This window comes from Anopheles maculipalpis, chromosome 3RL (genome assembly GCF_943734695.1).
Source record: "Anopheles maculipalpis chromosome 3RL, idAnoMacuDA_375_x, whole genome shotgun sequence".
NCBI classification, from domain to species: Eukaryota; Metazoa; Arthropoda; class Insecta; order Diptera; family Culicidae; genus Anopheles; species Anopheles maculipalpis.
This window is the reverse complement of record NC_064872.1, coordinates 23973222-23988447: the sequence shown is the minus strand read 5'-3', so window position 1 is coordinate 23988447 and position 15226 is coordinate 23973222. Positions and strand designations below refer to the sequence as shown.

The following is a 15226-nucleotide window of genomic DNA, read 5'->3' as shown; positions in this document are numbered from 1 at the left end:
CACGTACTTACCACAAGAGCACCAGCGACATAAGGGACGAGCAAAACGCATCCCGTGGCAGCTATCGCCATAATTGTCAGGTTGCTGCTGCTGCTCAATTCCAGAAGCTCTCACCGCGGCTCGGCATTTATCGTCAATTAGTGATTGCTGTTTTTATCACCATCATTAAAAAGTGAGGAAAGAAAAGCAGAGTGAGAGCAAGAGCAAAAATAAACTCTCCCTAGTGCGTCGTCACCGGTTTGAGGAATTGATGTGGTGCAACTTCTCGCAAGGACAACTTCAAAGACGAGCGGGACGCACCGGCCCCAGAGTTCCCATCGCTAATCGTGCACCATCCCAAACGCTCAAGCTCTAATGACACAAATTATTCGTGTTTTAATTAAGCCGAAAATTAATCGTCTTTAAGTGACCGTGTCCTTTCACCTGCGCCCAGGGTTTGCGTTCGTTTGATTTTTGTTGTTTTGAACGTTAAAGTCCAAAAAACGCCAAATGACCTTATCGGGGTGGTTTTATGTTTCGAAACCAACATGAAAAAAAATAAACCGCCGATGCTGACCGCTACTTGATCATTATAATTTCACCATTAAGTATCGCTGAGAAGTTGATTCCTATCATGCAGACCTCCAATATAAAATTTAGCTTCAGTTCACGATTTGTCATTAAGCATAATTATTTAAAACTGCATCATAATCTTCATCTCCACGCTATCTCCGTGGTCTTCATCGATAAGTAGCCGGTTAAAGAAGCCTTAACGCTATTCCGAACCTGCTGAGCATCGGTAATTCTCCCATTCGCGTTCACACCAGGCAAACGCACCGGAGCATGATAGTTTGATGTGTTTCGTCTGATTGGTATCGATAAATCTCGATGTCGGATCCAACGGTGATCTTGGGAAACCAGTTCCCGCTACGATATGTCCATTTTGGGGCGAACCTCAGCCATTCGAGTGGAGGTCGTTCAAGACACTTGACTACTCTTTACAAAGTGATCATATGGGATCCATTTCGTAGCTATATTGGAGTGGATTTTCAGTGCATGCACACAGTGCATATTTATCTAGGATAATTAATTGCAGTTTGTACAATAAGGACATGAGATATTATTTACTTTAGGCATGAGTAGGATAGTTTTAAAAAATGTTTCACAGGATTTTTATTTTCCAGAGGCTGTAATTAGTATTCAGTAGACCAACTCGTCTTCATACATAAATGTCCTCTCAATCAGTCTTTAGCAAACTCACGTACGAGACACGTCTGCAAAGATTACCTTTTCGTCACATCTTGGGCAAATGGATTTGTACTCCCGGTGCAAAAGTGTCCACACAGGTGTCCGTGTGTCCAGACACGATGTAATTATAAATATTGATCCATCCATCCATCTGGTTCTTCCCATCCCTGCGTGCTGGATGTGTAAGCCGTAATGTGCCAAATGAAAGGATTTATGAGAACCATGACAGATCACACCTGACAACTCTAGGAATGAAAACTGGAAAATCTGGATATTCTGGAAAGCCAGAGTGATGAGTGATGTTGTGACAACGGTTAAAACAAGATGATGCCCCGCCATCATGCGTTATGGGTGCGCACACACACACATTATGTCCTCGGGGTATTTTGTCTGGACGCTGAACCGAACGGTCGGTTGAAGTTTTGCAAGAACCATTTCCAATTAAACTTCCAATCAACACCATCACAGTGAGCGCTGGCTGCACCGCAAAACCGAAGTCATCCCAGAACCAAAAACGAGACACCAAGTGATGGCCTTGGGGCTACACGCGTATGTTTTGCGTCACGTAACCGATTGAAATGCACGGCACGGGTTATAGTGGGGCTATATGTGTGAAAATTCAATTAAAAATTTCTTCCTCCAATAACGAGACAACCCTGGAAACATCCGCACATCGTTCGTGTGAACATCGGTTCGCATCGATTCGGTAAAGGTCGATTTTGATGGGCAAATTAAAACACGTACACAGCAATATGGCAGATTGGAGAGCAATTAAAATCATTTTAAAATGTTGCACAGTGGCCACGTGTACCAGATGATGTTGTGATGGTGTTGTACTGATGGAATCCATATTGGTTTGTAGAATTTTACTGCAGAAAAAAGATAATTCTTTGCACAACAAAAACTTGGAAAAAGTTTTGTGAGGATCACAACAAGCTAAAGAGAATACCTGAGATGAGAATGTAATCTGATGTTAAGCTGATTGTTTGGAACTTCCCCTAAACGTAATGTTTGATCATTATTTTTCCTGCTTTGAAGTATTTCAATGGCGAACTTAAGCTCAGGACTCAAAATCTTAACATGAAGACTAAATTTTAAAGACCACACCGACTGTTTACTGCCGACTGTATCTCTCCCATCCAGATTTAGAATTCTACCACCGAATGTACCTTCTTATCCACTTATTGACCTCTTGTCGTTACTCGGGTAACACGTTCCCTTTAAAACCACTTAAATAATGTCGTCGTTTGCTACGCTGGTAAGTCATTCCAAAGTTATCGCTTCCTTACAAGGCATCTTATTCTCTTTCATTCTTCCACCTGTGCTTACCGATAAAATCAATGTCTATCGCATACGACATAATCTTCAACTTAACCTCCTCCCCAGCATTTCTAGCGGGAAAAGCGCAAACGCGCCCCAAGAGGACGCTCACATACATTAATCCTTCTTCGTCACAACTTCAAACCGTTCCGTGAAGCACCTTCGCCCGGGTTCCATTTAATGGTTGTTCACATCGAAAACGGCATGCACTCGCTTTACATGCAGCCGAGCACCACAACACACCTGAGTGAAGTACCGCTTTTAGTAGAGTACCTTCCGGCTTACAGTGTTCCGCCAAGATTTTAGCCGAGACCCGCTAATGGGTTTAACCTTTTACCGAGCCCTGCACATAATAACCTATTTTCCACCAATTTTACCGTCTTTCCCCGTCCACTTTTGGATGTAGAGTTTTTCTGCCCTATCTCACAAACACGGGCTGACTGTAGCCGACGACAAGGGAAGATCACCACGCGATGATGACGATTATGATGATGAAATCGATGATGTAGGTGGCCCGCCAATGTATGCAATGTAAGCAAAGCTCATAAATTCCTTCCTCCGTTCGTGCCGTGTGGAATCAATCAAATTGGATGTCTGTAATGAGCGGCAATTTGTTTCGCCCATGTGAACCACACCACCATCACAACCCATCAATCTGCAATCAATTAGGGGGTTTTTTTTGGGATCGAAGGTTGGAAGGGTCACAGGTATCTGGGGATGAATTCTTGCAAAACATGGCATGCATTCCGTAGAACATGAGAACGCAATATTTTTGCCCCACACAGTATCTCCTGCAAGGCAATATTGTCAATATGCAATGGTTGCAATTAACCTTCGCGCAACGAACTCGTAGTAACGCTTAAAAACATCCGATCGGGACAATTGATCGTGTATCGATCATAACGACTCACTCGTAAGTTGCGACGGTACCTTTATTTTATCACAATTGCATCGCCACAACAATTTCAAGTTGTCCCTTCACTCGTCCAACAAGAACATTCGTTTCTGCAAATAGAAAATAATGTCTTTTCGGAGTCGTTAGCAATTGGCCCGTTTGCCGTGTAGCGGCATATTATGTCGCAATTCGCAACACGACACATTAAAATAACCATTTTCAAGTGGTGCAGCACCACTCGATGCACACCGTGTGCTATGGTGGTGGTGGATCGTTGCGCACAGGTCTTTGATCATTTGAATATTTATGACAGTTACGGGCGGGTTTGCGAGTTCCCATTCCAAGCACTTCCCAACCGCCCGTAAGACATATCGTAACTCCTCCGACTCTGATGGGTTACTCCTTTGAGCAGAGTAACGCGCATCGCGTATCTCCACTAATAGACGTCGATATGCGCGAGCTAATTTATTGGCAATTCGCAAAGAGTTAGTTGCATTATGAATGCAATGTATGAAAAGGAAGGTCGTCCATCAGTGCAATCAAGCGAGGCTTTTTGTCAGTGCTTTAATGGCAGCATATTACGCTCCACCAATTGTAGAGTCGCTCTTTGTTGTCGGTAGTGCGACTGCATCCTAAAAGGAAAGGTAAAACACCTTCCATTTGAAGAGAGAAACACACACACGCCCGTATCAGCATTCAAGACATGCATTTAGTAGCTAAATGGGCAAAAAAAACTCCCAGAAGACGATGGAGCGTCCAATCGGACCTACCGGTTTAAACCGAATCGATTATCGAAAAGATCATGGCTGGATGGAGCTTTCTTCAAACGGGCCCGATATTCCTCTAGACCCCAGACACGGCGGTGGTCAATCTTCATCCGAAATGGATGTAATGATGTGTAATGGGCACCAAAGAGACGTCTCGCTGTGGCCACACCGAACACGCTGATAAGTGGAAATGCCCTGAAATGGGCGAGAAGCTGACGGACAAGATTTGCGTTTGCATAATGTCATCGGTTTAAGGCCACACGGTCCGGTGTTGGTATGGCAAGGTGTGGAATTTTTAGCGGTCGTTTTTGGGTAAACATAGCAATACCTTAGTGATCTCCCATTCTCGTTTAAAAAGGTGTGAGCGAGTGGTAGTAGTCGTCGCTTGGGTAGAGATTTATGGGCCTAGACGGCAACCACAACAACACAGACGTGAAGTGAAGGGTGAGAAACAAATTCAAATCAGTCTCCTATCTCAAACGACATTCCACAACAAGCCGGTGCCGGTGCAGAATCTACAACAAAATATGCAAAATGATCTACCTTGTCGTGTGCGTGGTTGACATTTGGAAGTCGTCGCGCACGATCGTCGTGATGGACAACGATTACTGTTGGAGCTGGATCCGATACAGTTGTGTAGTGTTCTAGTGGGTCATATAAACACGTCTGCTCTGTTTATGGCACACGATCGAGTTGAAAACGGGATCGGACTTCCCGTTTGTGTGGAGGAAACAATAAATCTTACCTCAAATCACATTTTGCCAGGTGAGGATTGATTAGATCGTGAGGTGTTTCGGAGTTCCCTGTCAAACCTCTAACGCCAAGAGTCAACGAACTGGACACATCCAGACGGAAGAATTGGTGCTACCGGGATTAAGATCTCCCAGTTTGAATCACCAGTCCTTCTTCGTTGTTCTCCATCTGCGATTAATACAGGGCCTACACCACACGTCCCACAATGGAACCTGTTCTTGCTTCTACCGAACCTGCCAATCAACGACACACCGAAAGCGTTCTGCATTCCTAACGCAAACGGAACCGAAAACAGTGTGTGTGTGTGTGTGTGTGTGTGTGTGTGTGTGTGTGTGTGTGTGATTTTATTTTTACATCACCGAAAACCAGATTAAACGGGACTTTTGGCGCACACCGTGTTCTATTTTGGCAATGCTCTCGGCATGTTGGGAATCCGTTATCAACTAACAAACGAAAGCAGCAACAAAAAACACACTCAACGCAGAGCACTCCGATTCTCGCACCCGCAGCATTGGACCTGGAGATAATCACGTGAACAGAGTCCAACGACTCCCGAAGGATTTGCGTTGTCTGGTGTCGAGTGGAACCGACGCTAAATGGACGTTAATCGGATATGGCGTACAACGATGCAAGAGGACAAATAATTCATGTCCACTAACTCACGGGTGTAAGTACACCTTGGAGACTAACATAAAATAAAATCTGCACCCGTTATGGGAATAGTGACAACTCTCGTATCTAACTCTCCGAGACCTTATCAATCCCTAGCCATTCTAGAACTCTCTAGGTCATGGCCATATTATGCTAGATTTCAGTCAGAAGAGGGCTTTTATCAATTTATTCCCCTTATGGCCACTCTTTTACACCTCAGTCAAGATTAGCTTATCCGATTGTGCTGGTGTTATTAAATTATTGACACATGGGGAATAGAACGCTACAAAAGCGCCTTCGTCTGCAACACAAAAATGGCTGCAGGTGCTTGGGTTCAATTTCATTTGCGAGCATTGCAACAAGAGAAGATAGAAACAAAAAATCAAATTTAATTAAATCTCACTCGTGTCCCAAAAACCCTCCTGCTACGATTCAGTTCAAAGAGGTCTCCTGTTGCCAAACCGGAACGCTTTGCCTTATTTCAATCATTGGTTAGACAGACAGGTGTTGTGTTCTACGGTGGTGTTCATCTCCTTTTTTGCACCGTGTTCCGTTTTCCCCGCGACACGATAGAAACATGACCAAATCAATCTAATTTCCGGCTTACCAGCTCTCCGAGCTCACCTTTTTACCCGAACCGATAGAACGGGTTCGAGTTAGGTCATGATTTCCGGTCGACTGAATTGTATTCAAATACCGATCGGAACAGCAGAGCATGGAACTGGAATCGGAGCCAGCAGGATTCGGATGCAATAAAATTTTGAATCCCATTTCCGATGCAACCTTGTGCCGGTTGTTTGGGATGCTCTTGGCCGTCATCACCAGTGGATTGATTTCACCTATTTCGCAATCATATATGCTATCCTCTTCTTCAGTGTCTGGTGGTACACACCGACAATTGACTTTCATCTCCAGGCATCCGGGTGTAGATTTTGTATACAATATTGAATGTTCTAAAATGCCTAATCCCTATTCCCCGAGAACGTTTGTCAGAGCCGGAGTCAAATTAAGTTGTTTGTGTTTCTCCACAACAGTTCTGCCTACAGGTACCGAAACACATATATCAAACGAGACTTTGAAGCAAAAAGATATGCTTGTGTGTGTCTTGCTTCCGGGAGCCACACAAAACTCTCAGCCCACTAGCCATCGCTTTTCGCTCGAATGCTGATTAGTTGTGGCTAGTTTTGCATTCTACCGTAACCCAAATCCAAGAGAACCGTACCCAAGGGAAGGATTGGTGGATTTTTGCGGTCAATGATTAGATGCTACCGTAAGCTGCTTTGGCTAATTCGAATTCACTGCCATTGGAAGGTGGAGATATAAATAATTTGCGGTATTTTGAGATAAACAGCTTCCCACAGCAGAACCTTCTAAAGGAGCTTGGTTGAAGTATAAGGAACAGATCTAGATTCCTTTAAATGCTAGTCCACAGAACTCTTGAAGCATCTTAAATTTTACGGTTTCTCGCAAGACATGGTTTGTAATCAATCCGGAATGGTTTTCAAAATTGGACTTTACCAAAGCAGGAAAACCCCAATTCCTTCTACGCTCTATCACTCCCAATCATATGGCGTAACGATTCGATGAAATTCAGTTGTACGTTTCACATTTCCATCCGGTTTGCCGTACATCGTTGAGCTTGCAAACGCAAAAAGAAGCCTCCAGAGTCTCGTTTTACCAACCTTATCCAATCTTGGATACTATTACCACCGATACGATATCGCTTGAAACATTTTGGAAAAGCTCAATTACTATGCATCCAATGTGCCTGTCTCGGTGGCCCAAAAACATAAAACTGAAACCTTTTCGGGACGTTCAAGAGTGGTCGCCATCTCAAGTAATGGTGGGGCTTCTTCCGTGATTTGATGTTTGTTTTATGTGCGTGTGTATGATTTTGTTTTTTTTTTTTTCAGTACTGGGTTTCCTTCTCGACCCATTCTGATGACATGCCGAACGATCAACCTGGGCGGTAAAGTAAATGTTTGTTTTAGTTTTTTTTTTCGTTTTCGTCAATCGGTACAGAACTTTTATTTATCCAACGATCTCCTCCTCAAGTTTCGAGAGGATCTTTAACCTCCCCGAAAATGATTGCTTTTACTCTTGGAGTGGAGAGAAGAGAATGATAAAAACAAAAATGGAGAAGGAAAAAGAGAGCAAAAGATTAAAAACGTAGATGGAACTAAACAAATTTAACACTGGTTGGGGGCTGACATGATCTGCGTCAATTGATTGGGGCTGTTGGCCCAAAGTTCGTGGATGTAACGCATGTATTAATACATCAGCAACAGTGTTACCCTCATGATAGGGCAGGCAGGCAGGCAGGCAAGATTTCGTTTGGTCACGCCACACCTCAAGTTCTCACTCTCAAAAGATCATGTGTATACCGTGTACTTGTGAAATCTCTAATCTTTGAATTGAACTGTTTTTTATGAGCCTCTATCACGTCTAGATTCAAAGGTGATTGACTCTTACCATTGATAACTCTTCATAATTTTCATTTCTCTTTCGAAAATATTCTTCCAATTGATGGAAGCTGTGAAAACGATAAAATAATTTCAACGAATCTTCCTTTCTGTTCGTTAGGCTCCGGCGAGATTCGAACTCACGATCTCCTGTTTACTAGACAGGCGCTTTAACCAACTAAGCCACGGCGCCGACGATAATCTGCCATGCTCTCTACCAATATCAAACATACACTTCACACTGGTCCATTTTCATGCTGCTCCGTCGAAGGTACAAAAGCTTGCATTCTTTTTATTTATACGAACACAGTACCACTCCCACCAGTGACAGATCGTGACGCAAGGAGCAAAGTGAAAGGAAGCCAAAAATATGCTCTCAACACGCACCACTCCCGAGTCGGAGACTTCACCCACCGAGCAGCTGTTTTCGACACAAAACTGGACCATCGGATCGGCGATCTGAATGGAATCGTTTCATTAATTAGTCCAAGAGCATCTTTATTTGTTGACGATTATAAATGAATCCGTTGTTGCTGGTGTGCAAGAGAGTTATATTTTGACTATGATCACGAGCATCGAGAGATGATTTATTCGCATCCAAAGATTCTCACCGCCACTATAGAATGCCTTGTCAGCGGGATCATTCGCTGGCAAACAAACTATTTCGATCCGATCGGTTTCACATAAATCATTAATTGTAAAAAGATTCATTTCATCTTCCACTTCTTTTTTCCCGTGGTTTAGGGAATGTTTCCCGTAGGAAGAAAGTGAAACGTCGAGGGCACGTTTGTGTTCTCTCGACGTAGCGGTCCTGGCTACCCTAGCTAATCGTACTGTGTAGACACACTTCAACGCTTCGGTAAGATATGCGCACATCATGGCGGCGAAAGCGACCGTGGTCGTAGTGGAAAATTAATGACAACAATTAGGCAAGAGCTCTTGCCACTCGCTGCATGCTCGCTCGCGATGCGTACATGTGCTCGTTATGCTTATTTCCCACACGGTTAGATGAACCACCGGCGGTCAGCTTTTCTCGCGTAGGAAGTAACGTTCGCCAGGCGGTAAAACAAAACCTGGTAAACGGAGACACATCGGGACAAGCGAACCCATCTTCCCCTTTCTCAACACCAGACATACACATTCTCAGGGACTCGGCAGATTTGTAACCCGTGATTAACGACTAGCACGGCATATTTTTCTCTAGCGATTTATCATCACATTCTCTCGTTCGGTACGGTTTCATCGTGCCGTGTCGGATAGCGGAAAGCGAGCGGAAGAAAGTGATGCGATCCGGCTCCCTCTTCGTCCCCATTCCTACCTTTTTCTTTTCTACCGGATGTGCAAGTGCAAGTGAGTTATGGGACAGAAGTCTTAAGCCACGGGCCGGGAAAACCATTGCGATCAAACGTCGCTTTCATTTGGGTGTCGCTGTAATCTGGCACGCAGACACACAAGCGACACAAGAGGCGCAAAACAAAACAGGTGTCGTCGGCATTGTGCATGTGTGTGGGCACAATATTTTCTCCACCCCCCCCCCCCCTCCACCCCCTCTTTTTCACATCTTTCTCCTCACAAACTAAAACGTGAATTATTGAATAGCCAATTTTCCGCTCCTATAAAAACCAAACTATCCTTGTCCGGTAGAGGTTAGTATTTTTCGGTGTGTTTGCCGGGTCTTTCTTCAAACATTTGCACCACCCGCCGTGATGTTCGGTTGATGACCCTGAAAATTATACACAATCTATTAGCATAAATTAAACCTTTCCCAACCCGGCGACGATCGAACACCTCCCACCGATTGCATACCTCGTTATACGAAACATGAAATCGTACAGGTCATGTATAAAATTGTATTCTATTTCAAAAGCCGGCTACGCCAGGGGGAAAAAAGTATAAAAACCGAACAACCAGTGACAAGTTCTCGTGTGTGCGTGTGTGTTTGAAAAGACAAGACAAAAAATATGAAAGCGTGAAAACCATGCAGCGAGCGAGCGCGTTTGTTGCGTTGAAACAAATCAATTAAAATATGTTAATTTCTTTTACGGGTGACATCGGTGTAAATAGAACCGACCAAGACCACGATTAGGAAGGAAAGGTTTATTATTGTTGGTAACAGTTTCTGGTAAAGAGAGGGCAATCTAGTTCGTTAATCCACCTGCGCTTAGCAGAGGAATTTCTAGTATCTTTGCGTGGTTTGTTTTTCGCATTAACATTGTGTCTGTTGTAACATTCTACAAAATAAACACTGTTTTGTATGTCACACTGTATTGTTATGTCACTGAATTATGTATTGAAGAAATCTTATCTTCGCTAAGGAAAGAAGAATAACGGGAAGCAGAGGATGTGTGAAAATTCGTCACGTTTCTGAAAGAACAAAATTAAAAGCTTGCGAAGTAAGTATGGTATTAATAAACAAACAAAATACTTGTATGATTGAAAATAGTAAACAGAAAAAAGAAACAAGTCTCTAATACATGAAAGCAAAATATAATAGAGCATTAAATTAACAAAAGGAAGTCCAGGTATGAAATTAAGGAAACACTGCTTGAATTTGCTGAGAACTTATTCAAAGAAACTTTACACAATATGATAAAAGAAATATAAAAATAACAAATAATTAACTACAAACAATATAAAACAAACACCACAAAACTATAAAAGGTTAATAAAAAACATACGTGATAACAAAAGGAATTTCTTTGAAACAAAAATTATATGAAAATTTATTTTGAAAACTGGAAAAGAAGATAATCATCATCAAACGAAAGCTCCAGATTTATGAACAACAAAAAAATGATTAGCATAAATTAAAAAAAACTATTCTATCCGTTTCCACACCGAAATCGTAGGTTACCAGAATAAAGATAAAAAAAAATTTAACATTGAAGGATGAATAAACATAAATAATGAAAATGTGTTAAAGAATAAATCAAAAAACGGTTTTCTATATATTTTTTTTATTTTTGGCGTAAGGCGGTTCGTGGTTGAAGGTCAACGTTTCATAACAATAAAAATACAGAAAACTGCACATAAAAATGGCAAATATTGATAAAAATCAAGTAAAACAAAACAAAGTTCATAAAGAAAACAAAGTACATCAATAATACCGAATCAGAAACCAACTATGTAGTAAATCAACATACGCGGTGCAATGTTGATAAGCCAGAAAAAATTAAACCACAAAAAAACCGGTATATGAAAAATATACAAAACAAAATTAAGAAAATTAAAGAGCAAATACTAAAATATAAGAAATTAAAAGTCTACATTAAAAATTACTCCAAAACAAACTATACAGAACAAAACACTTATACAAACAAAACGACCATATAAAAGGCATTTAATTCTACACAAATCAAATCAAAATTAACTTCCGCGAAACCTTTCAAACAACAACACCACTGAAAACATACTAAAAACCACCACCATCAACAAAGGAAGCATCTCAAAAAGCAATAAAATGTTCCGACTAATCGATTGTGCGTGTGTGTGTGTTTGCCTATTTACCACCCCCGAAATGTGCCACTCATTTACAGCTGGTTTAATTTCCCTAGTTCTCCCGAAAATAAACGGCGACCCAGCTAGCCCATTGAGTGTCATTTTAATTGGTATACCCCCCGATGGGGCGTATGTTGTAACATTAGTTGCACTCGGGCGTAACATATTGCCTAGACATACAGACAAACGCAAGCACCCAATACGACTGCATCACCCATTATGCAAATAATCAATACCAAAAACGGACCGCAATTGCGCAAACGATCAGGTTTCTCCGATCCGCAAAACGACCCAGCGAAAGTGGTCCGGTTGAGGAAAACGGTGGATGAAAATGGTCAATATTTGCACCGTCGGCTGGCTTCTAAACCACAATAAATAAACCGTACAGTGATTAATTGTTCCATATTTAAATCTAAATTGCATCATAAACATCGGCTTGTTGACTGTGGCTGTGTTCGTGTCTGTGGAGATGATGCACTTGATGCAGCAGGTCCTTTTCCGGCGTTTCGCGTTTTTGGCGCTGCTGCTTAACTGCTATCAAAACAGTCGCTCTCCCATAGCCGTAACAAATCTCGTACGACGTGTAGAGAAGGTGCTTAAGCATACATTTTACAGACCAAATGTCCCTCTTCTCCGCAAGATCGATTCCAGCTCTGCCCTCTGAGCCGTGCTTGACCACCAGAGACGCCAAGAGGGATCCGGTTGGTTTGTGTTTTTATTTATTTCGGGTAAGCTTTGTTCCACTGCAGCTCACCGTTGTTTGCATGCCAACACACGAGACTATGCGTGTGCATCATTCCGTTATGCACTTGTGCTGCACTTCATGCATTATGCAATGCTCGCTTGCACGGTGGTTTTGCGCGTCCACCAGTTGTCTGCATGGCTACAAGAGGACCGAAATGGACTTTGACTGTCCGCATCACGTGCAAACGATTTTACGGCCCGATGCACCAACTCTTCCACCGACCCGAAGAAGACAAGAATATCGAATAATGAGATGTGCATCCGAGTTAGTAGGCAGGCCCGGGTTTCGGTTTCGAAAGACCAAAAGACCCGGGACTTCAACTCAACATGTGTCCGCGTGGTGCGCAGAAACTATAAATTAGAATAAAGCCTATCATATTAATATGATTGGCAATTTATCATAAAACGTGACGAATGCGGAGATCGCTACAAAATGAAACGCTTACAGTACCGGTGCTTGATTTCTCTACTTCTCTGCTATCTCTATTTTCTCTGCTGTTTTCTACTTGGTTTATTAATAAAAGATGTATGCCGTTGGGGAAATTTTATGTTTCCTCGGTTTATTGTTGGTGGAAAATTGTTTCTTTTTGATGGTCACGAAGAGCATCACAGAAATAGATGCGTGGTCTGATTGTTACCATTAGCTACCTTCCTCACAAGCATCGGTGGTTCAGTGGTAGAATGCTCGCCTGCCACGCGGGCGGCCCGGGTTCGATTCCCGGCCGATGCAACAACTCTACATGATTTTTTCCTAAATATGTTTCAAATTATGACGTCAACTTCTAGTTTGAGTTTTTGAGATTATTTGCTTATCAGCTTCACGCGCAGCGTGAAAACGATTTGTAACAAGGCTTATCTCAGCTGTGACCGATTGGGTCATAAATTCACGCTCGCGCTCTATCTTAAGACGAATTTGTATTTTATTACCCGTCTGAGCTGTAAGCAAGTCTAATGCCAGCATGGTTTAAAATAAGAGGTGATAATCTACGAGCCCAATGAACGAGTCTGAATCCATTGCTCTCGTACAAACTTAATGCTTCAACTGTTCTCATCGGACAAGAAAGTAATGATTTGTTTTGAGGTGTAGCCATATGATTGAAAACTAAATTATAATCTTTGCTGTAAACAAATACATCGTTAAAAAAGTGACCCAGAAAACGGTCAAAAACGGGAAGAATCCACAGCGATCAGTTCGCTGGATCTTGTGGAGTCTAACCTGACGGAGATCGGATGCAGTCAACGGCGCTAGACCGAGTTTCTTGGACACGGATTAGCGATCTGGCCATATCATCGTGACGTGCTTAACCCAGAGCAGGTTAAGAAAAAGAAGAGAGATTGTGTGTTCAAGTAAATCCCTTGTCACACTCCATGGTTGGTTCGAAAGTCAAGAACTATAAAATTCGGTACTCGGCAACAAGTTATTATTCTTATCACGCAGCGCAGATCTTCGTGTGCCTCTCGCCTCGTCGCTTTCGTCACATTTCTCCTTTATAATAATTTGTTCTCAAAAAATTGGAATAACAAATGCGAAGGTGTTATTTTCCTATATTAAATGGTTCTCAAATTTCCAGAAATCTTAAGCTTAATCTTGGTGATCATTCTTTGGTTTATAAGGCCTGATTTTAGCTACGACTGGACATGAAAACCCAGAGAACATGGAGATAAGTCCTCGAGAAGCACACTAAAGTTGCTGCTACCACGTAGTTGGATAGTCAGTCCTCACTACGGCGACACTATGAGGCTATATGGCATGAATCTGTGTAAACCTAAAATTGATTATTTGACCGTTGCTGAAGAACCAAAAACATTTAAAATGCAATCAAGAATTTCACGAACGAATCATGGATTGAGTTTTATATTATCTGGTCAACCTTATGAAATCCTTATACCATTTATTAAGTCTGGCCAAGTCTCTGAAAAATACATTGAAGTCCAATGCATTCTGTGTGCTTCATCAACTTGACTCTTCTGCACCACACAAACGTAGTACATGCTATCATGAGTCTTAGTTTCATTTAGCAGAAATAAATCAAAAACATGAAGTAGATGAGCTATGTTAACAATTACCATTTGCTCTACCGGAAAAACCATCCGACCACCTAACGCTTCCCACTCTCAATACTAAATATAATCACAAAATTGGCATAGAACGGTTCCATAAACTGATATGTTCCTCAGTCGGGCTTTAGCTTTCGAGAGAGAGAAAGAGAGAGAGAGAGAGTGAGGGAGAGAACGACCTGCAGAAACAAATTATACTTTTCAGTTGCAGTTGTGCAGTTTCGTACAACTTGGTACGCTGCACATGATATTCGTTCATGGAGATTGCACTTTTGCGTGACAGGGCGGCGTATCATTTTGCGGGGAGCGATGGAAAAGCTACACACCCCACAGTCAGCAGCAACATCTGTAGCTCTTCGAGCAGTAGTAGCCCGAGGCTTTTTCACCATCAACTCTCAACAAATCATGTTATTCCGAATGACGACACCGGAAACAAGATTATCTTCCTAAAAGTACCGCCAACGGCACACGTACGAACAGCGAACTTAGGAACAACTAGGGTAGAGCATGGTGGAGGAGAGCAAGCGGGCAATGAAAATGTTTAGTCTCTCAGTTCTGTGCCAGAGTTTAATAACGCACGTAGAAGCAGGTGGCAGGAGATGCAGACGGGTATTCACCCAGATTTTCCAGGGGAGGTAGCGAACCTCTGTTCTGACTCGGGTTGAAGTTGCAGTCGAAAGTCAAACCAACAAGTCCTCGATGCACTTTCCCAAGCCCCACTGCACGTAAAGCCAACCCTTCCCTATCTTCCTTGCTTACGGTTTTGGTGGTTTTTGGCGAGACCTCCGAAACCGAAACAACTTTTGACCATGACCAGACTGCCGTGGACTTCATGTCGATGAAAATGGCTG

General features: G+C 42.4%; 3 protein-coding genes and 2 non-coding genes across 5 annotated transcripts in view; 2 read left to right on the top strand and 3 right to left on the bottom strand.

Annotated features, from left to right (window-relative positions):
* Positions 1–15226, top strand: part of LOC126564100 (eukaryotic translation elongation factor 2) — a 398467-nt gene that overhangs the window by 181500 nt on the left and 201741 nt on the right. The gene's annotated exons all lie outside the window — the stretch shown is intronic.
* The window catches only part of LOC126564395 (ATP-binding cassette sub-family G member 1-like), a 440656-nt gene that overhangs the window by 278108 nt on the left and 147322 nt on the right, over positions 1–15226 (bottom strand). The gene's annotated exons all lie outside the window — the stretch shown is intronic.
* The window catches only part of LOC126564357 (probable G-protein coupled receptor Mth-like 1), a 159201-nt gene that overhangs the window by 63661 nt on the left and 80314 nt on the right, over positions 1–15226 (bottom strand). The gene's annotated exons all lie outside the window — the stretch shown is intronic.
* Trnat-agu (transfer RNA threonine (anticodon AGU)) lies at positions 8195–8268 on the bottom strand. The gene has a single exon. It is a non-coding gene; the product is annotated as a tRNA-Thr (tRNA).
* Trnag-gcc (transfer RNA glycine (anticodon GCC)) lies at positions 12977–13047 on the top strand. The gene has a single exon. It is a non-coding gene; the product is annotated as a tRNA-Gly (tRNA).